Genomic DNA, 25,884 nt, shown 5'->3' on the forward strand with positions numbered 1-25,884 from the left:
GTCTCCAACCTGCTACTCTCTACCACATCACAAAATGTATTAGTTCTTTTCTCATTGCTATGACAAAATACCTGAAAAAACAAGTGATAGCATCATGGGAAAGCAGCAACATGAAGCCTCCAATCACATTCCGTCCACAGTGAGGAAGCAGAGAGTGCTGAGTACTGGTACTCAGCCAGCTCTCTCTTTGTATACAGTCTCCCCAACCCTCTCTCATGGAATTGCTCCACTCACAAGGTAGGTCTTCCCATCTCAATGAACCCAATACAGAAAATTCCTCATGGATATGTCAAGAAAGTTCTTTAATTGTGATCTTAAATCCTATCAAGTTGATAACTGAGGTTAGCCATCACAAAAAATGTTTTACTTAATCCCAACATCAGTGATCATGCCCTGGCCCTATAACTCCACAAGGTTGATATTTGTGGATATAAATTGTGTCCGTAAAATCTAGTAAGGATGGTAGCAAACTCAGACAGCTTTTTTTTAGAAACCATTCCTTTTCTGAGGCTTCAGTTACCCTCTCTGTCCCAAGTGATTAAGAGCACACTCAACTGGCCACAATGAAAAACTCAACAGTTTGTCCACATGGATTATGTTTTATAACTCTTGACTCAATATACAGTCTCAAGTGTAAAAGAGATTTTATATGTACTAATGACAATCATCTATTCATATGAAAATGAAATAGGATACTGATAATACATACTAATAGTGATATATTTAATTTTGACATGTTATTCTCAAAGTGTCTTTGTATAATTAATGCTTTTGTTTTTATTTTGTGATTTTTTTTTCTTTTGCTTTTGAAACTGATCTGAGCCTAGACTGGCTTTGAGCTCATTCATGACAATCTCCGTAACTCAGCCTCCCAAGTACTGAGATTACGCGTGTGAGCCATCATGCCAGGCTTATGTAGCTGCTTTATTGAACCCTCAAAAAACACAAGATGGGATACCAACATGGCCTTTGGGCACTGCTGTGGTTGGATCATAAATGTCCCTAAAGGTTTATGTGTTGGAGACTTAGCCCTCAGGGAGATGTTATAGGGGAGAACGAGATGGTGAAATCTTTAAGATGTAAGGCCTAGAGAGAGAACCTTAGGTCATGGGTAAGGGATACCCTTATGGGACATTGTAGATCACAGTCTTTTCCTTCTTCTCTTTCACTTCCTTGCATGTGGTGAACAGTTGTGCTCTGCCACACATGCTCTATCATTGCCACTGGGACTAAACTGTGTGCTTGATCATGGAATGGAACCTTGAAGACCAGGAGCCCAGGTAAACCATTTTTTGTTATAAGCTGAATATCTCTGATATTTTCTGTACTGATAGAAATCTGACTAATGAACCTCTTTTCCAGGATTCAATTCTGAAACTACTCCTGATGCTAAAGACAGAGATGTCCTCAAACTTACATAAAACATGGGACATTCGCTTCTCGGCCTTTTGGCTAAGATCAAGTGTAAAACATGGGACACTCCTAAACAACCAAAAGTCAAAGGGAACTTATATGTGTGCATTTGCTGTCCTACATTCCTCTAGATCTACCTTCTTACTTCTGCAAATCAGGATTAGCAGCATAAGTCATTGACTGATGGAAAATTTTAACTTTACTAGAGAAAAAAAATTGATATTAGAATACATGTAGATATATGCTATGATTTTTGATGGGACAAACTGAAAATTTTAAAGATTGTCCAAAAATTATTTTATAAATCCAATGAAGCACTAATTTAAATTTATTCATTTTTTTTAAATTTATTTATTTGCAAGCAGAGAGAGAGAGGAGAGATAGAGAGAGAATGGTTGTGCCAGGGCTTCCAGCCATTGCAAATGAATTCCAGATGCGTGCGCCCCCTTGTGCATCTTGCTAACGTGGGTCCTGGGGAGTCGAGCCTTGAACTGGGGTCCTTAGGCTTCACAGGCAAGCACTTAATCGCTAAGCCATCTCTCCAGCCCATGAGGCACTAATTAAAAGCCATCATAGCTAGTAAATGATGGAATGAATGTTTAAGGCACATTTTAGGACAAAGTAAAGGAGCTTGCTATCTTAGTTATAAAGATTTACCTTTGGGAAGGGAGTTGGCTCAGTGGATAGTAAACATGCTGTACAAACACAAAGACCTGGTTTTGATTTCAAGAACTTCACTTAAATGGTGAATGGGCATGTAAGTTGCTTATAATTCCAGTGCCCAGAGGGCAGAGACAGGAGGTCCCCAGGGCAAACTAGCTAGCTAGACTAGTTGAATTAGAAGGGTCTGGTTCATGTGAGAGAACATACCTCAGTAAGTAAAGTGTAGTGAGACCAAGGAAGACATCTGACATCAACCTCTGACCACCATACACATGTGCATACATACAAGCATGCACACCCACTCACACATGTACTGCATGCAGATTTGGCATTTTTAATTGGCACCACAAGCAAGGGTACAAGAAGCACATGGAGTGATAGAGTAAATTGGGTTATGCTATTCAGGAAACTTGCCTGTTGTCTACATAAAAGACAAGCCTGGGTCTGGATTTTATACCATACATAAAAGGGATGGCCAAAGCTATAAAGGAACTAAATAAAAAAGGTCAAAACATAAGTCAAGTGGGAAAGAACATGAGAATTTTTTTTTTTTTTAATGAGGAAGCACTGATTTAAAAACTACAAACCAAAGACCATCTAGCAACAATTGATCTGGATTAAAATCAGAATTGGAGATTTTTATTTCACTAAACCCCTCTACAGGCTATATTATACATGGGTGGCAGATTAAGAAAACATATTTGCATCTTAAAAAAAAAACCCAACAAAGGTTTAATATAAAAAATAAAAGGGATTCAACCAGAAACTAAAATAAACATAGTCCAAAAAGATGCAAAGATTATTACTTTAAAATTCAAAGAAAGAAGGAAATGAGACTATAATCAGTGTATGAAAAGATTCTTAATCTCTTTAGTCATCTCTTGTGTCACTGGTGGAGTGTGGACATTGCAATATGGCAGAACTACCAGCAACAAAGTATACAGAGCTCCCTATGACAATGTCTGTCCTGTGAAAACAAACAAGAGCAACGATATCATATAGAGAAAACAAATATAAAAGTAACCAGATTCTTCAGCTAGCTCGGCTATGACATAAAATTCCCTTTGTAGAAGTAAGGTGGGTCATCAATTATGGAGGTTACTCACATCTACCCTTGACACCCTCACCAAAGAAATAAATCAGGTCAAGACACCCATCCTCTCTGCTGTGCATGACCTTCAGTCTGTGAGACTGGCTGAGACCTCTAAACTTCAGTGTCTTCTTGAAGCAAAAAGGTACCAGGGAGCTATGAGCATTTACAACACCATGGACCCTTAACTTTAAGTATATATTGTACACAGATACTTAGCCATACCTGGTCATTATTTTCACCAGTTCTTGTCTCTTCAATCTGTGTGATCTACCAGCTGGTCCTGGTTCCTAAATCTGGACACTGAGTATATATGACAAACTCTACACAAGATCGTGAAAGATCAGACAAGAAATAAAGCTCATACTTTCATTGTGGGAGCTAGGATAACATTGGAGTCTCACTGAGCATCCTTTTATATTGGAATAAGAACAATATATATATTGGTTTAATTCTTAGATGACAAATAAGAACTATATAGGCAAAGATGTCAGGGAAAGTTTTTCCTAAAGAAGAAGTAGGATATACTTGAGTGTGATGTGTGTGGAAGAAAGCCATTTGAGATACTTGAAAATGGAAAATGAAATTATGTCAGATCACTGTTCATCATGAGGAAAATGAGCAAAACCCAGGAAGGAAGAAGGCTGGCAAATGAAGTGATAGAGTATTGAAATGTTCAGGCTTCAACAGTGCTGGACATAGGGAGAATAAATGGTAACTTTGAAAGGCTTTTAGACAGAAGGATTGGCAGGATTTGCTTATGGTAAGAATAAGGAAGACAGGATAAGCCTGGGGTAATCTCAAATATTTGTTGTAAATTCTGAGGAAATTGTTAGGTCACTAGTTAAAATCTAAATACAAAGGGGCATGTTCTGGACTTAATAATTATGTTTTTGAATAAAGATAAGTCACTGTTTTTTTAAAAAAAAAATTTGTTCATTTATTTATTTATTTGAGAGCCACAGACACAGAGAGAAAGAGGCAGATAGAGAGAGAGAATGTGTGCGCCAGGGCCTCCAGCCACAGCAAACGAACTCCAGATGCGTGTGCCCCCTTGTGCATCTGGTTAATGTGGGTCCTGGGGAATCCAGCCTCAAACTGGGGATCTTAGGCTTCACAGGCAAGTGCTTAACCACTAAGCCACCTCTCTAACCTAAGTCAGTTTTTTTTTTTTTTTTTTCTGCTCAGAACCCAAGGTTAGTGTACAAGAAAACCACAGAAGCATTTGCCATTGATGTGATAATATTATAATTTGTACAAGGTACAGTGATGGCATAAGGGAGGGCCATTAATGCTGCCTTGAGAGGTGCAGAAGGTAGTTGATAAGAATACAGATTTTGGAGCCAACTTCTGGGGTTTGAGTCCTAATTCTTTCTCTGGGAGGCAGTGTTCCTTGTTTTTTCCTCTCTCATAATCTTACCTGAAAACCTGCAGCCATACTGTAGGGTTGGTTGTTGTTTATATCAGGACCATGTGGGGTATATAGAATTGGTGAGTAAGACATCAAGAGGAAACTTATACACATGGCATTATAAGCCAACCTCTGCAATGGCTTATGTGTATTCTGACTGGATTGCTATGGCTTAGATATAGCTTCAGTGTGTCCCTCAAGGATTCATGTGTTGAGGACTTTGTTCCAATGTGATATCAAGGAGTTAGGAAGCCTTTAGTGGGAAGAGGCTAGCAGGAGGTCTTTAGGTCACTGGGGTCACTGTCTTTGACATAAATTAAGATTGATATTATGGAGGCTGGAGAGATGTCTCAGCAGTTAAGGCACTTGCCTGCAAAGCCAAAGGACCCAGGTTTGATTCCATAGAATGCATTTAAAGCCAGGTGCACAAGGTGGCACATGCATCTGAAGTTTGTTTATAGTGGCTAGAGGCCCTGACATGCCCATTCTGTCCCTCCTCCCTCTCATCAATAATTAAATAAATAAATGGGTAAATAATTAATATTGTGGAACCCCTATGCTACTTTTCATGAAAAGGTTGTCATAACAGAACAAAGTGTCCATGCCCTAGACTCTTTTGCTTAATATCTAATGATGCGATCTCTTCCCACATAGTCGCTTGTCTTGTGATGCTATACATAATGGAACTACGTACCCAAGACAGTGCTCATCAGGGTCAATACCATGCTGCTTGGACTTTTAGCTTCTAAAACTATGAGGCCCATAAACATCTTTTCTTTACAAATAACTCAGCCCTGGATATTTTGTTATAGCAGTGGAAAACTGTCTAATGCATGGACTAACCAAGGAACAAGTCAAGTAGAGGGAAAGTGAAAGTGAATATGCAATTTCATTGAGGCCAGGTAGACCAGAGGACCTAGAAGATTTGACTTATCAAAATACAGCTGGAGGGTAATATTTATGTCTGGTAATAGAGTATTATAGATGGACATGGGTGTCCTGTGCTGCTCTGGTTTTATTTCTTTGTCATCCTCCTTTCTACTCTCTACCCTTACTCCTCTTGATGCATGGTTTCTTGATTTTTCTTTGTCTTTATCTTCCAAATGGGTAATCATGGCTTTTAAGATCGTAACTCTGTAGCTCTGCCTGTATCACTTAATTATTTATAAAACCAAAATCAAGCTGTTCCATAATGTTTGGATATGTCCTCCTGGTTCTTACAGCAGCACCTGTCACTTACCACCATGGTAATCCCCACACTGCTTAGGACTTTCTTCTTAAAATTTCAACCTGACCTTTAGGTATGAGATACTGCATTGCATTCTTAAATAGGGCCTTGATTTTCTCTTCATCAGGATTGTAATTCTTATGTGATCCAAATAGTCTGCAATGTACACACAGAGCTTATTCTGACACACCTGTCCCTTGATCCTCAGTAGATAGCATATTTTCCTCCTTGGCTTTGGGTCTGGCTCAACAAGAAGGAAGTAGGTCCAATCATATAGTTACTGGCATAAAATGGAAAAATTTCTCTGTGCCCTGCCACTGTTCTTTTAGCTGGCTATATTTATGTTTATTTGGAAATGACTCATTTCTCTAGTAGATAACTGGAAGGTTGGGGTGCTGGACACAGTCTTGGGTTAAACATAAAATCAAGATATTACTTGAATTATTATCTGTAGTCTATGTTCTTCATAGAAATAATTAACAGATAAATGGTGATGATTTAAAAAAAAAAACTGAGACAGACATTCCATCCAAAAGTCATATAAAAACTTAGGTTTCTCAGAAAAAAAAATCAAGTCCAAGAAGAAAAGTAAGACAAAAATTGGGAAAACCAGATTTACTTTCCAGAGCAAGAGAGGACAAAGTCAAGATAGAGAAAAGCAAGTCAACAAGGCCATTATGTTATCAATAACTAAGAAGTTGGACACTGACCATCTAAATATCACTTGAGGATTATGAAAATTGGTTCATACCAACAGGATGACAGACTAGCCATAGTCAACTCTCCTGTAAGGAGATGTACTTGAGGCTCTATGACTTTTGGGGTAGTTTGAATAAAGTGTCCCCAGTAAACTCATGTGCTTTGAAAAATCCTTTCCTTCCATCAGCTGCTGTTTGACCAGGTATTTTGTCCCAGCAATGAGAAGGTAACTTTAGCAACTTTGAAGAAAGAACATTCAGGCTTGGATTAATGCATAGATTATAATGGAGTCCATGTCACCTTGGGCAAGGATGGACATATTTTGAGTCTTAGCTTCTTATATGTTAAATGCAGCATAGGAAACAAATCAATTTTCCTTCCCTAGGTAACCAATAAATCCTTAAAAATGAAACAAGATGTGAAATCACCTGATAAAGCTGTGAGGCTAACAGTAACAGTTAAATTATAATCACTAATGTGATTTCACTGGGGGAGAGATGTCAACAATACCATGTATTTGCTTTTTTAAGAGTTTGCCAGTCTGTGGAAATAGGGAATTATCAAGGGCAGAGGTTTACCCAGGGGCAAAATTACCAATTCATTCCACCTTCTTCCAGGGTTCTTATAGCAATTAACTTGCCAAGTTTCAACCACAAGACCATATGTTTGCTAGATCATATGGGAAATGTGGTTTATTATGATTATTTGTTTGTATTAACATTATTAGTATGGTGCTACATTTATTACACTGGCCAAATATCATCTGTCAGGAGGATCCCCAGTACATGAAAATACCAAAATACTCCAAAGCATATCAATTTTAAAATCGGAGAACCCTAAACTTACCTGTTCTCCAGAAGACGTTATAAGTAGTAACCTTTATCTATACACAGGGTAGTATTCATGCTGATGACAGGTCTGAGGTATATGAAAGTCTTGAATAATATTCATGTGTATTAATGACAGCTTTAGTATTTAATGTTGTTTAATTGTAATTATTTGTGACCCTCACCTCAGCTAGGACATTTTCATTTTATCAACCAGGCCACTGATTGGAGCACACAAGGCAGCTAAGTATACATTATATTATTTCCCTTAATGCTTTTCTTTCATAATTATGAATAACATTGATAAATTCAGACACTAACATTGTAGAACCATTAACATATCCCAAATTCATAAGTTGGTTTTCTAAGTCAGAAATCAGTCCACCAGACATTTCCTCCTTCTCTGGTCTCATCTCTCCACTTTATGTTAGCCACAAAGACCCCTTTTTATTTCCCCAGATGTACACACCTGTCAAATAATTTTGTGTTTTTGTATATGGAGCTGTCTGCCTTCAATATTATCCTTATAGCTTTCAGTCCTACTTCAACTATCATTTAACAGGAAAGCAAAAACTCATGCATTAGAACTCATGAGACCATTATCCCTTGCAAAAGCTTTCCAAAACCCCTCTGGGTAACTCCTCTTTATGGACACTCCTCTATGGGCTCTCCTAACTGTTTTTACATCTTTGGTACCCTAACAATTTAAGCTTCTTGGGGGTGAGGAGAGTGATTTATTTATCTTTATACCCCTGATTTCCAGCAGTGTGTCTGGCACAAAGTAGAGCTCAGAGGATTGTCAGGGCACATGAGCCAGCAGTCTCCTCCATTCTGATTCATTGGTCTGAGGGAGCTGTGCTGCCTGGTCCCCTGTTTTGAGTGTCTCCTTTGTCTAAAGAGAACAAGTTTTTCCTTAGGACAAATGGGTGTGGATTATGAAAATGTTATGCAAGATTAGTCAAATGCTATGCCCTTGTTCTTTGGGAACTTCCCAGTCTATGATTTTCAGACAGTTCAAGAGTGGAGCTTTGTGGCAGGTGAATGGGGCTGTGAAGGGAATTGTCATGACTAGTTGTTTTGACAGATGAGTATTGATGATCCTCAGAACTCTATTCTGACTGGGAAGGTAAGACTATTTCCTCTCTCTCTCTCTCTCTCTCTCTCTCTCTGTGTGTGTGTGTGTGTGTGTGTGTGTGTGTGTATATCATACCAACCCACATGTCTTTCCTGGTCTCTGAAAGAAGAGACACAAAAATAGATGTCCTCATTTCTCCCTTTTCTACTGGTGAAACTCTTTGTGAAATAATCTAAATAACAGGCTCACATTGAATGCAGGTGAGTTGATAAGACTGAGCTTGCTAGAAACAGAATCAGGTTGACAAGTTCACAAACAGAGACACAGGAAGACAAGTTAAGTCTTGACCATTCCTGGATGAATACAGAAGAGAAAAACATAATGAAAGTGGGCGGGGGGGGACTACAAAATGATAGTTGAATGGTATGGTCCTAAGAGCATAAGTGCAACTGACTCCCAGGAAAGAGGGAGGAAGTCAGGGAAAAGAGAAAGAGAGCTAGATGATAGATAGTAGATAGACAGGTGATAGGTGATAGAATACATGTGGGGTTTTTGGTGTGAAGAGGTCATTCTAGAACAAAGTCAGAACAGTATTTTGATATTTCGTCTTTAAAAGATATGAATTACAGATTAATGAAACAGCTACTAAATATTAATAAAATTGAGCATTCCAATGAGTCAATAGAACATATTTATGTATAAATGTGCATGTGGATATATATATGCATATATCCTTATATATGCATATAGATATGCCTGTATCATAAAAGCAGTTTCATTTTTGGTTGATACTTTCTAAAATTCACAACTCCTCACTTCCTGTGAGATACAAGAGCCTGGCCTGTTTCAAGCACCATCACAAAAGATCTATATAGAGAAACAGAAGTGGCGATTAGGTATAAAGCACATGACATGGCCAATGCAGTGCAAGACTCTGCTTTCTGCATCAGACTGTGGAATGTCCATGCAATGGACGACCACTGCCACTAAATATAAGTCATGTATGTGCTTAGTCATGGCCTGGTACCTGGTGTCTGTTTATAAGTAAAGAGGCCTGAAGGACAGTGCTTGGCAATAGCTTTTCATGATAACTCTATAAGATGAAAAAGGTGGGATTGCAAATAATTCACTCTATTTTACATACACTGTATTGTTTAAATGTTTTCAGTGAGTCAATCTGATGTATTTCTTACAAACAGAAAGAATGATGTGGGAAGGAATATGAGTGACAGTGCAAGAGAACAAGGAATTGGAGAATAGATCCCCCAAATGAGATTAAGACTTGATGATTTTAAGGAACTATTGACCTTCTGTGTTATTATATGACTTGATAACAAAATTGTGCTCAGGAAAGTAGGAAGCTATATATTGAGTCATTCTTAATAGACTATGCCATACTAGGTCCTTAGTTATCCCTGGCCTTATGTAAAGAAAGAAGGAAAGCACACCTAGAAATAGTGAGTGCATGTAATGACTTGAACAAGTTTCAGAGAATCACAGTGACACACAGGGTTGGGCAAGAAGGAAAAACACAATCTTCTTTGTAAACTTCATGTCTTATTTTTTGGTAATTTTAAGATTTAGGATGTAAAATAATGGATTTTATTATTGTGTTTTATAGGACATATAGGATAAAATGTGCTCATCTCACCCCTTCATTACCTCCCTTGATCTCCTTTACACTTGCCATGATCTTATTCCAAATAGTCCGCTTCTTTTTAAAATATTTGTTTTAATTTTATATGTTTTTAAATATTTCATACAAATATATATTGTACATTAATCTTATCCCCCATTTTTCTCTACCCCTCCCTTTCTCAACCCTCTCTCATTCCTTTGCTACTCTAGTTTCATGTCATATCTTCATATGAGAGAAACATGACATTTTTCTTTTTACTATTGTCTTTTCTTATTCCTCCCCTCCCTATAAATCCCTTATTCCTCCCACATATTCCCCCTACTATCATGTAACGCAGACATTTAAATCTATCTATATATTTAAATATAGTTTCTGTATATGAGAGAAAATGTGCAATTTTTATCTTTCTGAATCTGGCTTATTACACTTACTATAGTGATTTCTAGTTCCATCTATTTTCCTTCAAGTAACATAACTTCATTTTTCTTGATGACTGAATAAAGTTCCCCATAAACTTAGGTGTTCTGATTGCCAAGTTCTCAGCTGATAGATATTTGGGAATTAATGCCTCCTGGAGGGAGTGTATTGTTGGGGGTGGGCTTATGAGTGTTATAGCCAGTTTCCCCATGCCAGTGTTTGGCACACTCTCCGGTTGCTATTGTCCACTTTATGTTGGCCAGGGGGTGATATCCACTCTCTGCTCATGTCATCGTTTCCCCCTGCCATTGTGGAACTTTCCCTTGAGCCAATAAGCCAAAACAAACCTCTTTTTCTCACAAGCTGCTCTTTGTTGGGCGATTTCTGCCAGCAATGCGAACCTGATTGCAACAGTAAAGTGGTACCAAGGAGTGGGGTTGCTACTAGACACCTGATTATGTGGTTTTGGCCTTTTGGAGCTGATTTGCAAGAGGAATGTAGAAGGACTTGAGACCTTGGCCTGAGAGACCAGTGCTGTAAGTACAGCTTGATGGACTATTCTGGTCAGGGTTGAAAGACCTGAATGCAGTAAGAACTATGGACTGTGAGATTTGGTTTATGAGGGTGAGAAAGAGCTTTGCCTGGACTGGGCTAGCAGTTTGTGTGGGAAGTCTGCTGCTATGCCTGGGTCCTGAGAAGTTGTGTAGGGTTGCTTTGCATACAAATGAACTGGTGTGAGCACAGGGATATGGCACAGAAAAAATGAAATCTTTGCCTTAAACTTCTGCCTGTTCACCTGCAAACTGTTTGAGAGATAATCACTACTGAGATTGGGTCAGGTGACCTGCACTGAGGCAACAGGAAGGATTTAGACTCTTTTGAAGGGGCCTGAGTGCTCAAAGAGTGTCTTATTCTTCTAAGTCTGCTATATTTCTACCAGCAATGCGACCCTGACTGCAAACATTATAATTTGATCCTATTCCCCTCCTACTGATGTCTTATACCTGTTCTTTTTCTTTTGAGAATTGTTCAGTTCATTTGTTCATTTTTAAATAATGTTTAGTTTTTATTAATTACAATCTTTGCTCTATGGGTAAATCATGTATTGGTCCCATTCTCCTCCTCCCTATCCCCATTCCGCTGAGGGGTCTGCTCAGTGAGGTGATTCACCATGGGGTTATGGGTTATGGGCTATGAGAGCAACAGTAATTTATTGTGTGGAGGTGGGGGTAATGCCTCTGGATAGTCCTTCTCAATTTGTGGGTTTTACAATCATTCTGCCTCCTCTTCTACAATGTTACCTGAGCCTTGGTAGGTGTGTTACAAGTCTACTTTAGTGTTAAGCACTCATCTTACCTTCTGGATTTCTGACTTGATAAGTTTTGAGTGTCCTCAGTAGTCCATAGTCATCTCCCTGGAACAGGTTGTCATGCTCACTGTGAGAAAAGCACTCATATTTAATTCACCAATTTCTCTGTGGTTTCACCTGGACACTAGCTCATGTGCAAGAGGTGGCTCATTTCATGCTAGGGAGTCAGCTATCTTTCCTTGTCATGTTGATGGATTTTGGCTCTCCCTGGTTTTTGCTGCCCTCTGTAAAACAGAAAACAGATTCTCCAATGGGCAGTGAGAGAAGTATGTGTGAAAGTTAATATTAATTTTTATATTAATTAAAATATCAAATAATTAATATTTATTATGATATTATTTAAATATGTATTATTTGATATATAGATATTTTGATGGATGTACCTTCTATTTTGGCCAAAGACTCATGGGACTTCTCACTCAAGTATATGACTCTTGTCTCCACAGGATTCTGATTTGGATCCCAGTACCTGCCATGAGTTCCTTCTCACTGAGTGTTTTTTAAATCCAGTTAAAGAACCATTGGTTACCCAACTAGCCTGAGTGCCACTAATGCACAGGTGTATACATCTTGTTTGGATAGTTGATTTCACATCTAGTAAGATTTCCTGCTTGTTACCAATTTTGGTGGTCATTTTTCCTCCAGCAGCTCATTGCAGCGCTTTCCAGCAATATTCAGGTTAGCCCTTAGGGAGCTCCGTCTCCTTCCAAATTCCAGCATGATCTCTCAGTGTTCTCTGTTGGCAGTTTTTGGTTGATCCAGCAACAAGGTCATACCTTTTAGCTCAGGCAGTTAATCAAGAGCTTTGATAAAAGCCTGCCTTGTTTTGGAGACCTTATAGGTCTCTCTGGCTACCAGCTCATTATGGGATGTAACCCATTTCGTGTACTGGGAGTTATAAGATTAGGCTTCCTCGATCCCTCTCCAGGACCCCTCTACCCAGATGATTCCCCTATACTCCAATGGAGGGTTATATCTTTTAGTTTGATATCCAGGGGCAAGATTTCTATGGCACTAATTCATATTGGCTTTAGATGTGTGCATATCCCCCTCTATTTCCCCTCCCTCCAAAACCATCCCTGCTATTATATGTTCCTCAAATTGCCTGCCCAGTATGTCTGGAACTCAAGCTGCTCCAGATTAGCAATTACACATGTGGCATTTGTCTTTCTATGCTTGTATGAGTTTGCTTAGGATGATTTTTCCAAGTCCATCTATTTTCCTGAAAATTTAATTATTTCATTTTTCCTTACCACTAAGTAGAATTCCATTGTGAATATGTACCCCATCTTTATTAATCATTTATCTGGTGATGGCCATCTGGGATGATTCCAAATCCTATTTATTGTGAATAGAGTAGACAAAACATGGCTGAGCAAGTGTCTCTATAGTAAAGAGTAGAAACTTTAGGGAATATGACCAAAAGTAGAATAGCTGGATCAAATGGTTGATCTATTTTCAGATTTTTGAGAAGTCTCTATACTGATTTCCATAGTGGTTGTGCAAGTTTTCTCTCCAACCAGCAGTGCATGCAGTGAATGAGGGCTCTTCTTTCTCCACATTCCCTCTAGCATTTATTGTCACTTGATTTTTTGATGATTACCTTTCTGACTGGAGTGAGATGGTATCTCAAAGTTGTTTTAGTCTGCATTTTCCTGAATGCTAGGGATGTTGAACATCTCTTTAGGTGTTTATTTCTTATTTGAGAAATCTCTGTTCAATGCCCTTCCCAATTTTTTTGAGTGGGTTTCTATTATATAATGTATTGTGTTCTTTATAAATTCTAGATATCAAGTACTCTGACAGAAATCTGTCATTCTTTTAGGAAATTTTGTAGGTTTTTCTGATCATTTATCGTACCAATAACTGTGGGCTAACTCCACAATGCACAACCCATATACATCAACAAGGAGGGGCCATTGGGGAGGGGGTAGGTCAAGGATGAACCTAATAATGGTACCAAACTGCTTGTATTTGCTGAATAGAAAACTAATTTAAAAAAACCACTAAAAAAATAAATAAATTCTAGATATCATACCTCTTTCAGATGTATAGCTGGCAAAGATTTTATCTCGTTCTGAAGGTTGTCTATTGATTCTGTTGTTGATTAACTTATCATGAGACTTTTGAGTTTCATGAGATCCCAGGGGTTGAGTGTTTGTCTAATTGCCTGAGCTACTTAAAGTCCTTCTTTGCAACTATATCTTGGAGTTTTCTGCTTATTTTTTTCTTCTAGTCATTTTAAAGTTTTGGAACTCATATTGAGCTCCTTGATCCATTTGATGTTAATTTTTGTGCAGGGTGATACAAAAGGTTCATTCTTCTACATGCAGTTATCCAGCTTTTCTAGCACCATTTGTTGAAAATGCTGATTTTACTACAGCGTACACTTTTAGCCCCGTTGTCAAAGATAAGTAACTATAGTTGAAGGACTTTATACCCAGATCTTCTACACTAATCCACTGATCTACATATCTGTTTTTGTGGTATTACCAAGCTATTTTTTAAGTTATTTTTTGTTTATTTTAATTTATTTATTTGAGAGTGGCAGAGAGAGAAAGAGGGAGAAAGAGAGAAAAAGAGGGAGAGAGAGAATCAGAATGGGCATGCCAGGACCCCAGCCACTGCAAATGAACTCCAGACACATGTACCCCTTTGTGCATCTGGTTAACGTGGATCCTGGGGAATGGATCCTCAAGCTGGGGTCCGTAGGCTTCCCAGGCAAGTGTTTAACAGCTAAGCCATCTCTCCAGCCCACCAAGCTATTTTTTTTTATTACTATGGCTTTGTAGTATATCTTAAATTGAGGTATGGTTATTCCCCCAGAGGTATTTCTTTTTCTGAGGATACTTTTGTCTATTTGAGGCCTTTTATGCTTCCATATGAATTTTGAGAATATTTTTCTAAGTCTGTAAAATATGATACAGAAGTTTTGATTAGAATTGCATTGAATCTGTGTATTGCTTTGGTAAGATAGCCATTTTAATAATATTAATTCTTCCAGCCCATGAGCATGAGAGGTCTTTCCACCTTCTCATGTCTTCTTCCATTTCTTCAATTTTTTGTGTTTTCATTATATAGGTCTTTTGCTTCCTTGGTTAGGTATATTCCAAGATATTTAAATTTCTTGGTGGCTATTGTAACTGGGACTGCTTTGGTGACTTTTTTTCTCCATATGTTTTTTCTTGGTATATACAAAGGTTACTATTTTTGTGTATTGATTTTATATTCTGCCACTTTGTTAAAAGAGTTTATAACTTTTAAAAGTTTTTGGTAGAGTTTTGTAGCTCATGTGAGTAAAGAATCATGTCATCTGCAAATAAAGGTAGTTTAACTTCTTTTCCAATTTCTATCCCTTTTACTTATTTCTCTTGCCTTGTTGATGGTGAGTTTCTTGTAGACACGAAATGGAAGGATCCATTTGTATGATCTAACCTGCTAACCCATGTCTTTTGTTTGGGAGTTGTGCCCGTTAATATTCAGAGTTATGACTGTGAGGTTTGAATTAATCACTCCCATATTAGATAATTTTTAGAGTCTGATGTTCCTTTGAGCTTTATCTTTTCCTGTATGTTATAGATTTGGTTGTTACTTTTATACTCTTGAGTAGGTTTCTTCATTCATCTCTTCTGCATGGAATATTACCTGCAGTATTCTTTGTAGAATTGGTTTCATTCTCATAATTCTCATATCATAAGCTGGCTTTTACAGTGGGGAGATTTCTTTACACCATCTATTATGAGAGATAATTTTGCTGGACATAGTAGCCTAGATTGGCTGCCATTGTCTTTCAAAATTTTGAAAACTCATAGGTAATTCTGATTGGCTTGCCTTTGTAGGTAACAAGCAGTTTTTCTCTTGCAGCTTTTAGTAATGTCTTTTTATTGTCAGTGTTTACAGTTTTAACTGGAGTGTGATGAAGATAATTTCTTCTCTGATCCTGTCTGATGTTCTATGAGCCTCCTGTACCTGAATTAGTCTCTATTTTTTGAGATTAGAAAACTTTTCTTCAATAATTTTGTTTAAGACATGATTTATACCTTTGGTTTGTATTTATCCCCTTCTTGTTTGCCTACAATTCTGACATTTGGTTGTTTTCATGTGTCCCACATTTCCCTCATATTCTGTTCATACGTTTTTGTGAATTTGTGATTATTTTTGATGCTGGCTCAAGTGTCTCTGTCTTGTCCTCTAGTTCTGATGTTTTCTGCATGCTCTATTCTGTTGGTGAGGCTTTCTTTGGAGCCTTTTAAAAGAGATATTTCATTTATATTATCCATCATAGTTTTCTTCATAATCTCCATCTCTTTATTAAATTCTATTTTTATTGCCTTGTTTGAGTTTTATTTTGTCTCTTGGATTTCATTCCTGCATTTGATCATGTCCTCTTTGAGGACTGACCATTTCTGGTACTTTTTGATTCTATTGAATTACAGTAAAGCCTCTATTGAAAATATTTTGTTGGTTTTCTGCCAATTCATTCAGATTTCTATTAAATTATTCGTATTGATTTGCTTGCATTTCTTCCATCCATGCTTTGAGTTCTCTTTTTTTCTTAGTTCAGCCATGTTTGAAATTCTATTTTATGTTCATTTTGGAGATACTTTTTGAATTCTTTTTTTTTTAAATTTTTTAAATTTTTATTAGCATTTTTTATTTTATTTTATTTTTATTTATTTATTTTTTATATGTATATATTTTTTTAATTTAATTTATTAGTTTTCTTTTCAGTAAATACAGGCAGTTGGGTACCATTATTTAGGCTCATCTCTGATCTACCCCCTCCCATTAGACCCTCCTTGTTAATGAAAATGGGTCGTGCATTGTGGAGTTAGGCCCCAGTTATTGGTATGATAAATGTCTCTGCAAATCATGACCCAACATGTGACTCTGACATTCTTTCCGCCCCCTCTTCCGCAAAATTTCCCTGAGCCATGTTGGGTTCATTTTTGGTCTGCTTCAGTGCTGAGGTGTTGGGGGCCTCTGAGGCTCTGGCTCTCTGATTTGGTAGGAGTTGATTTTTCTCTGCTTTGATCTCCTTCCCATTTGTGCTGGTATCCAGTTCACAGGAAAACATCACCCTTGCTTATTTTGCAAGTTGTCCTTAGTTTCAGTTGGGCCCCTTTTGAGGTATGTTGGGGCAGCTCTCTTCTTAGGATCTGCATCTAACTGTAAAGAGAAGCAGATTCTCGAACGGAGAGTAAGTTAGCACCCAGAAAATTGAGATAACACTTACTTTTTTGATAGACAGTATGGTAGGTTTAGGCCCTCTTATACCCCGTGATTGATGGTAGCTTGATATTGTAGAGTGGGCTTGTGTTTGGGTATGGTTCTGACTTGTTTCCCAGCTCCAGCTATGGGTCTAGTACCACTGAGTGGATCAGTTAGCCAAATCAAGAGCAATTGATTCCTCACCATGGCTGTGTACCACTATTGCACTTGTGTGGGCATCACATCTGGTTATTTGTTGCTAATTAGGTTAAACAATGTGTTGCTTGGACAGATCTTGGTCATTTCCCCAGTCGCCTAGGTAGTGCATTCTGGCACTAGACACACTGACTGTCTGGGGACTGACTCTCTCCTGGCTTCCAGCCATATCATTCCATTTTAGGCATCAGCTGCATATGGAGTCTTCAGCAATAGGGTCTTACCACTGGCCTTTGGTGGGTCATCAAGTACTCTGACAGAAGTCTGTCATTGTTTTGGGAAACCTTGTAGGTTTCTCTGATCAAAAGCTCATTGTGGATGGTAGGCCCAACCTGGAAGTGGGGGTTACAGGTCAGTGTCCACTAAGAAATTGAGGAAAAAGATAACTAATATACAAGAGTTAGAGAGGAGAGAGATAGAAGGGAGAGGGGGAGAGGGGGAGAGGGAGAGAGGGAAGATGTAGGAGATTTAGGTCAGTTTTGATCCTACACTCTCCAGTGTCTTGTGGTTCAGGTGTTTCCTGTAAGGGTCTAGTGAAGGTTCAGCCATTTGGTCTGTCTTTTAGGAAGTAGAATTTTATGGTACCATTGCCATTTGGGTCTGGATTACTCTTTTCTGCCCTTTGATTCCCTCCCCGCCCTCCCATCCGTCTTATTGTCTAGTCCATGAGGTGCTTGCTGGGTATGTAAGGCATCTTGGGCAGATTCAGGTTAGGTGTTACAGATGAGTGAGACTATGTGTCGATTTTTTTTCTGTGATTGGGTAAGTTCGCTGAGAATGATCTGTTCCAGGTTCAACCATTTTTCCTCAAATTTCTTTATGTCGTTTTGTCTTACTGCTGTATAGAATTCCATTGTGTAGATATACCACATCTTTGTTATCCATTCTTCTAATGATGGACATCTGGGTTGATTCCAGCTTTTAGCTATTATGAATTGAGCTGCTACAAACATGGTTGAGCAAATCGCTCTGGCTTTTGGTTTGAAGGTTTTAGGGTAGATGCCCAGTAATGGTATAACTGGGTCTGTTGGTATTTCTATAGCCAGCTTTTTCAGGAGTCTCCATATTGCTTTCCAAAGTGGTTGTACCATCCTGCATTCCCACCAACAGAGAATGAGTGTCCCTGCTTCTCCACATCCTCACCAGCATTTATTTTCATTTGACCTTTTGATGTTGGCTATCCTTATTGGGGTAAGGTGGAATCTCATAGTTGTTTTAATTTGCATTTCTCTGATGATTAGGGATGATGAACATTTTCTTAGGTGTGTGTTTGCCATTTGTATCTCTTCCTCTGTGGATTCCCTGTTTAACTCTGTGCCCCATTTTGTGAGTGGGGTATTTGTCCTCTTATTGTTTAGACTTTTGAGTTCTTTGTAAATTCTAGAGATAAGGCCTCTATCAGTTGGATAACCTGCAAATATTTTCTCCCATTCTGTGGGCATTCTATGGGCTTTGCTTATTATATGCTTGTCTGTAAAGAAACTCTTCAGCTTCATATGATCCCAATGGTTGAATGACTGTTTAAGAACTTGAGCCACTGGGGTTTTATTCAGGAAGTCTTTTTCCATTCCTATATCATGGAAAGTACTTCCTAAATTTTCTTCCAGTAGTTTTCAAGTTTCTGGTCTTATGTTGAGGTCTTTGATCCATTTGGATTTGAGTGTTGTGCATGGTGAAATGTGTGGATCAAGTTTAAGTTTCATGCATGTGGTTATCCAGTTTGTCCAGCACCATTTGTTGAATATGCTATCTTTTTTCCAGTCTATATTGTTTGGGCCTTTGTCGAATATCAAGTAGCTATAGTTCCTTGGCCCAAAATCCAGGTCCTCAAGTCTATTCCATTGGTCTATACTCCTGTTTTTATGCCAGTACCATGCTGTTTTTATTACTATGGCTTTGTAATATAGCTTTATATAGGGTATGTTGATGCCACCAGAGGTATTTCTTTTGCTGAGGATATGTTTGCCTTCTGCCTTTCCATATGAAATTTGAGATCATTTTTTCTATCTATGGGAAGAACACTATAGGGATTTTAATTGGAATTGCATTAAATCTATATATTGCCTTTGGTAGGATTGTCATCTTCACAATGTTAATTCTGCCTATCCAGGAGCATGGGAGGTCTTTCCATCTTTTCAAGTCCTCCTCAATTTCTTTTTTGAGAGTTTTTATATTTTTGTTGTATAGAGCTTTTACTTCCTTGGTTAACATTATTCAAAGGTATTTTATTTTTTTTGTTGCTATTGAAAATGGGACTATGTCCTTTATTTCTTTTTCTGTGTCTTTGTCATTTGCATACAGAAATTCTACCAATTTTTGTGCATTGATTTTGTATCCTGCTACTTTGCTATGGGAGTTAATCACCTTCAGGAGTTTTGGGATGGAGTCTCTCGGGTCTCTTACATATACAATCATGTCATCAGCGAATAGAGCTAACTTAACTTCTTCCTTTCCAAATTGTATCCCTTTTATTTCCTTCTCCTGGCTTATTGCTTGGGCTAGGACTTCCAGAACTATATTGAAAAGCAGAGGTGAGAGAGGACATCCCTGTCTTGTTCCTGATCTCAGTGGGAATTCCTCCAGTCTCTCTCCATTAAGTATTATTTGGGCCTTTGGAGCTTTGTATATTGCCTTTATTATGGTAAGATGTGAACCGGCCATGCTGATTCTCTCCAATGTTTTGATCATGAAGTGATGTTGTATCTTGTCAAAGGCCTTTTCTGCATCTATCGAAATGATCATGTGATTTTTATGTTTAAGCTTGTTTATGTGGTGTATTACATTGACAAATTTTCCTATGTTGAACCACCCTTGTGTTCCTGGGATAAATCCCACTTGGTCAAGGTGGATAATGCTTTTGATGTGTTGGATTTGGTTTGCGAGTATTTTGTTGAGGATCTTTGCATCTATGTTCATTAGGGAAATAGGCCAATAGCTTTCTTTTCTTGTGGCATCTCTGCCTGGTTGTGGGATTAGGGTGATACTGGCTTCATAGAAGGAGTTGGGTAGCTTTCCCTGTTCTTCAATTGTGTGGCACAGTTTGGGAAGATTGGTTTGAGTTCTTCCATGAAGGTTTGATAAAATTTGGCTGGGAATCCATCTGGTCCTGGACTCTTCTTTTTTGGGAGGTTTTTTATTACTTTTACAATCTCCATGAGTGTGATGGGTTCATTGAGGTGGTTGATCTGCTCTGAGTTTAGCTTTGGTATATGATATGCATCCAGGAATTTATCCATCTCCTCCACATTTTCCAGTTTTGTGGAGTAGAGGTTTTTGAAATAAGTCCTGATGATTCTGCCGATTTCACTGATGTCTGTTGTGATCTCTCCTTTTTCATTTTGAATTTTGTTAATTTGGAGTCTCTCCTTTTTTTGCTTGATCAAATTGGCCAGAGGTTTGTCAATCTTGTTTATTTTTTCAAAGAACCAGCTCTTTGTTTTGTCAATTGCCTTGTTTCCTTGGTTTCCAATTCATTAATTTCTGCTCTGATTTTAATTATTTCTTTCCTTCTGGAGCTCTTTGGGTTGGATTTTTCTTGTTTTTCCAATGCCTTTAGGTGGATGGTTAGGCTATTGATTTGGGATCTTTCTGTCTTTTTTATGAAGGCATTGAGTGCTATGAATTTTCCCCTGAGGACTGCCTTCATTGTGTCCCATAAGTTTTGGTATGATGTGTTCTCATTGTCATTCAATTCCAGGAATTTTGCAATTTCATTTTTTATTTCACCCACTATCCATTTATTGTTTAAGAGTGTGCTATTCAGTTTCCAGTTGCCGTTGGGGTTCTTGTTGGTTTTTTTGTTGTTGATTTCTAGGAATATAGCATTATGATCTGATATCATGCAGGGAATTATGTCGATTTTCCTAAATATGTGGAGGCTATCTTTGTGACCCAGTATATGGTCTATTTTAGAGAATGTTCCATGGGCTGCTGAGAAGAATGTGTAGTCTGTGGATTTAGGATGGAAAGTTCTGTAGATGTCTGTTAGGCCTAAGTGCTCTATGGTTTTGTTGAGCTCTCTTACTTCCCTGTTGAGCTTTTGTTTGGATCATCTGTCTATTACTGATATTGGTGTGTTAAAGTCCCCAGCTATGATGGTGTTGGTGGTTATTTCTGTTTTATTGTCAAGTAGGTTTTGTTTTATGAACTGTGGTGCCCCTGTGTTTGGTGCATACAGATTTATGATTGTAATATCCTCTTGATGGATTGTTCCCTTTATAAGTAGGATGTAGCCTTCTTTGTCTTTTTTGATTGTTTTTGGTTTGAAGTCAACTTTATCTGATATTAATATAGCTACACCTGCTTGTTTCTTATTCCCATTTGCCTGGAATATTGTTTTCCACCCTTTCACCCTGAGGAGATTTCTGTCTTTAGTGGTAAGGTGGGTTTCTTGAAGGCAGCAGATTGAGGGGTCTAATTTTTTGATCCACCCTGTTAGCCTGTGTTTCTTGATGGGTGAATTAAGGCCATTAATGTTTAGGGTGATGACTCTGAGATTTGATTTGATCCCTGTCATGTAGTGTTGGTAGAGGTGTGTTGGCATTTCCGTGGAATTTAATTTTTTTTTTTTTCTATCTACTCTGGGTTTGGTTGCTGTGATCTGCTTCTTGTAGGCATTTGTGTTTGGTTATTTGTTTCTTCTCTGTGGAGAATTTCCTGGAGTACTTTCTGTAGGTTTGGTTTTGTGTTCATATAATTGTAAAGCTGAGTTCTGTCATGGAAAGTTTTCCTTTCACCATCTATTATAAGGGAGACTTTTGCCGGGTAGAGTAGTTTGGGTAGGAAGCCATAGTTTCTTAGAGTTTGGAGAGTTTCATTCCAGGCCTTCTAGCTTTCAGGGTTTCCATAGAGAAGTCTGAAGTAATTCTGATGGGGTTTCCTTTGAAAGTGGTGTGCTGTTTTTCCCTAGCTTCTTTTAGAATGTTTTCCTTGGTGTCAATGTTTAGAATCTTAGTGATAATATGTCTTGGGGAGTTTCTCCTTTGGTCTAGTCAGTTAGGAGTTCTGTTTGCTTCTTGAATCTTGATGGGCCTTTCTTTTAAGAGACAGGGGAAATTTTCTTCAATTATTGTGTTAAGTAGGTTCTTCATGCCTTTGGTCTGAAATTCTTCTCCTTCTGGTATTCCAATGATTCTGATATTAGGACATTTAAGTGTATCCCACAATTCTCTCATGTTCTGTTCACAGCAACTTTTGAACTTACTGAAATTTTTGGACTCTCGAACTGTTTCTTCCATCCTGTCTTCCAGATCAGAATTTCTATCTTCCACTTCGCTGACTCTATACTTGAGAGCCTCTAGTGAGTTTTGGACTTGTTCAATTAAGTTTGCATTATCTACTACTTTCCTATGTATCACTTCCATCGCTTTGTCCAGTTCCCTTTTTGTCTCATTTTCTGATTTTCTTGATGATTCTTGGAAATCATCATTGCATTTCTTTATATTTTCATTTAGTGTGGCCAGCTGATTTTTAAGGTCCTCTTTTTTTTCACTCTCCCTCAACTCTCTTAGCTCTCTTTGAATTCCTTCCAGTGTCTTATCATATTGCTCTAGCTTAGTGATGGTAGCATCCATACGATTATCTATCCTTTGTAGCTTTCCTGTCAGTTCTAGCAGTAGTTTGGTCAGGGTTGCATTGTTCATTGTTTCCACTTGATGTTCTGATCTTAAACACTCTTCTATGTTTTGGTTAGTTGTGATCCTTGTTGGACTGGGTGATCTGTCTGGATTTTCTTCCATTTTATTTTTCGTGTTATTTTTTGCGCTGTGGTCTACCCATGTCAGTGTATGGGCAGGTAGGTGGGTGGAGCAGCCTGGGATCTAGCTTAATGCAAATCCAAGGCAGCCTGGGGCAGTTACAAGCAGCCTGGGTTTTTGCTCACTCTTGCCAAAGCCGCCTATCTATAGCCTGACAGGGGCACCAAAGTTGCCTAAATTCTCACCCAATAATGCACCTAAGCTGCCTGCCTTTGAGCTTGAAAGGGGACTGAGGTAGCAAGCCCTGAAGGTGCCCAGACTCTGGCTGGGTACACTGGGGTCTGTAAACAGTCTGTGCTCTCCCACCTCAGGGGAGTGGGGGATGGGTGGCGATGTACAGGTAGGGGATGGCACCTGTGGTGGTGCTAGTGACTCAGTGTGGACTTGTGTGGCTCTTGCTGTGGGAGTGGGCCCGCTGCACGTGCAATTGTAGTGCAGTGGCAGATGAGGTGGGTACGGGATCAGGACACAGCAGAGGCTGACCGGGGGCAAGTGATGTGAGCACAGCAGCAGGGGATCTGGCAGCCACATATTCATGGCAGGGGTGGCCCCCACAGGCCTGCGAACCGAGCACCACGTGGCCGGTCTACTCGCAGGATCAGAGAACAAGAGTGAGGTAGGAGGTCTCAGCTTCAGTGCAGGAGGCTGGCAGGCGTGACTGGTGGGTGCCAAACAGGACGTGCGGAGGGTGCGTGGGCGGGTGGGCAGATGGGGGCGTGGGGTGCAACGGGGTGTATGGAGCAAATGGGGCATGCGGCAGGGTGGGGCGCAGGGTGCGCTGGGGCACCAGGCAATCAGGGTGGGCATGCAGGAGGCGGCAGGGCTCAGGGGGTGCGGGGTGAGGTGCCCTGGAGGGGCGGGGGGTGTGGGGCGCTCTGGTTGGTCTGGGGGGGGGCGAGGGGCACGCCGTGGGCACGGGGGGCGCGCGCACAGGGGGAGTGTGTGGGGCGCGGGGGGGGCGTGGGGCACGTGGGGGGGCACAGGGTGTGCAGGGGTGCACGGGGGAGCCTGCGGGAGGTGCAGGATGCGTGGGACACCACGGTGTGTGGGGGGCTAGGGGCACGGAGTGCGTGGGGGGGAGGGGGCGCGGGGCAACCGGGGTGCGGGAGGGCACAGGATGCCGCGGGGTGCTCTGGGCGTGGGGGGTGTGTTGCAGGGGTTGCGAGGGGGCACAGGGTGTGGAGGGGGTGGGGCACGCTGAAGCACGCTGGGGCGCAGGATGTGCGGGGGGTGGGGTGCTGGGGGGGCGCGAGGTGCATGGGGGTGTGGCACGGGGGTTGTGGGGAGCATGGGGGGTTCGCAGGGGGTGCAGGGCAGGCCTGGGCATGCAGGGGGGCGCTCAGGACATGCGGGGGCACGTGGGCCGTGTGCAGCTGGGGGACGAGGGGTGCGCAGAGTGGGGGGGGCAGGAGGCACCAGGGCAGGGCATGGGTGAGGGCCGGGGGCGCCGTGGGGCGCACGGGGTTCGGGGCGCACTGGATGCCCCAGGGCGCGTGGGGGCGGGGGCGTGGGGCGCGCGGGGGGAGGCTAGGAGCACAGGGCGTGCGGGGGGGGGGCGCTCAGGGGGGTGCAGGACGCTGTGGGACGCCACAGGGTGCTCTGGACTCACAGGGGTGGGAGGCAGGGGCGGGTTGCGCGGGGGGCACGGATCACGCTGAGGTAAGACCGGGGGTGGGACACCGCGAGACACTCTGGATGCGCAGGGGGAGTGCGGGGGGGCTCGAGAAGCACGGGGGTGGGGCGCGGGGGTCTCGGGGCGCGGGGGGCGTGGGGGCGTGGGGCATGCCTGGGCCCACGGGACGCGGGATGCCATGGGGCGCTCGGGGCGCGCCTGCTGTGTGTGGATAGGGAGCGTGGGGCACACAAGGGGTGTTGGATGGGCTCCCGGGGTGGGATGGGCGGGGGGTGCGTGGGCGTGGGGCGCGGGGTTTGTGGGGCGCACGGGGCCAGTGGGTCGCGTGGGCTTTGAGGTGGGTCACGGCAGGCGTGGTGGCAGGGCGTGGGTCGCGGGTGTGTGTGCTTCCCTCTTTTACCCCAATCTGTGCCCTCCCTCTTGCAAAAAGTTTCTAATTTCCCTTGAATACTTGCCTTTTTTTTCCTTGTTGTCTGTAGTGCAGCTAGGCAGTCGCCATCTTCTTTATTAGCATTTTCAATGACTATTAAAAAAATAACCCATGGTAATACCCTCCCTCCTCACACTTTGTCCTTTGAAATTCCATTCTCCATCATATTACCTCCCCATCACAATCATTGTACTTACATATATATAATATCAACCTATTAAGTACCCTCCTCCCTTCCTTTCTCTTCCCTTTATGTCTCCTTTTAAATTTACTGGCCTCTGCTACTAAGTATTTTCATTCTCATGCAGAAGCCCAGTCATCTGTAGCTAGAATCCACATATGAGAGAGAACATGTGGCACTTGGCTTTCTGGGCCTGGGTTACCTCACTTAGTATAATCCTTTCCAGGTCCATCCATTTTTCTGCAAATTTCATAACTTCATTTTTCTTTACCACTGAGTAGAACTCCATTGTATAAATGTGCCACATCTTCCTTATCCACTCATGAGTTGAGGGACATCTAGGCTGCTTCCATTTCCCAGCTATTAAAAATTGAGCAGCAATAAACATAGTTGAGCACGTACTTCTAAGGAAGCGAAATGAATCCTTAGGATATATGCCTAGGAGTGCTATAGCTGGGTCATATGGTAGGTCAAGTTTTAGCTGTTTTAGGAACCTCCACACTGATTTCCACAATGGCTGGATCAGATTGCATTCCCACCAGCAGTGTAGAAGGGCTCCTCTTTTTCCACATCCCCGCCAACATTTATGATCATTTGCTTTCATGATGGTGGCCAATCTGACAGGA

The 25,884-nt window shown here is 40.6% G+C and overlaps 1 protein-coding gene across 1 annotated transcript in view; it reads left to right on the forward strand.

Annotated features, from left to right (window-relative positions):
* Window positions 1-1,188: 1,188 nt before the first annotated feature.
* The window catches only part of Itprid1 (ITPR interacting domain containing 1), a 194,669-nt gene continuing 169,973 nt past the window's right edge, over window positions 1,189-25,884 (forward strand). Inside the window, 1 exon segment of the mRNA XM_045135655.1 lies at window positions 1,189-1,280. The gene's annotated coding sequence lies outside the window, so the exon portion shown is untranslated.

Source organism: Jaculus jaculus, chromosome 16 (genome assembly GCF_020740685.1).
Source record: "Jaculus jaculus isolate mJacJac1 chromosome 16, mJacJac1.mat.Y.cur, whole genome shotgun sequence".
Taxonomy (NCBI): domain Eukaryota; kingdom Metazoa; phylum Chordata; class Mammalia; order Rodentia; family Dipodidae; genus Jaculus; species Jaculus jaculus.